This window comes from Hippocampus comes, unplaced genomic scaffold (assembly GCF_001891065.2).
Source record: "Hippocampus comes isolate QL1 unplaced genomic scaffold, H_comes_QL1_v1.1 scaffold522, whole genome shotgun sequence".
NCBI lineage: Eukaryota > Metazoa > Chordata > Actinopteri > Syngnathiformes > Syngnathidae > Hippocampus > Hippocampus comes.
In genome coordinates, this window is record NW_017805388.1 from 340,238 (window position 1) to 341,563 (window position 1,326).

Genomic DNA, 1,326 nt, shown 5'->3' on the forward strand with positions numbered 1-1,326 from the left:
TCCCCGCACAGATTCAAGACGTTTCGTGACGCCCGCACGGCACGAACGCCCTCCATATTTTGCAGCGGGGACAGTCGTCTCTTTTCAACGCAAGGGGACAAACCATGGAGGAAAGCGCACTAGACCAAAAAAAAACTGCCAAGAACGGACAGAGCACGCAAAGTCCAGCCAAAAAGGCGGAAGCGGAAGATTCCAAATTGTGAGCCGGGCAGGCACGGTAACCCCGAGGAGGAGAACCACGACGGCCGCCCGGCCTCCGACCGAGGCCTGGAATTCCATCCGTCCACCTTCCGCCGCTGAGGCGGGCGGGGAAGCTCAGACTTCCCTCTCCGCAGCCACGTCGTCCGGCTCTTCCGACTCCATTCTGAGAACCAATAACAAATTCGTGTTCGGCAGTCAATGTTGACGCCGGAGAAGGGGGGGGGGGGGGAAGAAAAAGCTCCGATATCCGAAAGTGTAGACCGAACAAAGGTGGGGCTTTCTCTCAAGTCGCAACATTTCGCCTTCTTTCGTGGATGTCTTGCAAGATTTTGTGCCTGTCTCGGGTGGAACTCTCGTGCGGTTACGCGTGAGATTCACTAAAAGCGGGCGCGGTTTAGTGGTCGAGTCGCATCATTTAGAGCAGGGGTGTCAAAGTGCGGTGTTTTCCGAGTCTCCCTGTTGCAGCGCACCCGATTCAAATCAACAGGTTCAAGATCAGGCTTCCGCAGGGCTCGCCGATGATCCGATCATTTGAATCAGCTGTGTTGCAACAGGGAGACCGATCGTGACACGTTCGATCCGCAGCCGAGGTGAACGCTTTGCCTCATTTGGATTTTCGCAGCCGGCGGGGAGACTGGGCAGGGAGGCCGGGATCTCGCGGCCGACGGCGCGGCGCTGCGAGTCCCGAGCAACGTCAAGCGACTGTGCCGCTGAACCGCAAGAGCGAGAATCCACGGCCACTTTATTTTGACAGCGGCGCGCATTCGACGAGCCACAATCCCAAAGCTTGCGCGCGCCAAGCCGCTGGAAGCAAAGAATTCTCCCGGCGCCCCGGAGGGCAATAGAATAGCGACGGTCTCGAGGACTGGCGGACTTGGGTTGCTTTGACGGTCAGTCGCCTTGGCGGGGATAAAAAGGGACAGAGCGGCCCGGTGTTTCCCGACAGTCGTTGAGCCCGTTTGACAGCGGCTCCCGGCACCCCGCCAATATGACCGCCCCAAGAAGGGCCGGCCGGTGTCTCCGTTTTCCTCGCCGGTGGGGCCCGGGCAACCGAAAACAAAGATGATGGACTGTACTTGCAGGAAGCCGCCGCTGGTCTCTCGCGTGAGCGCCAGCAGGGGGGCG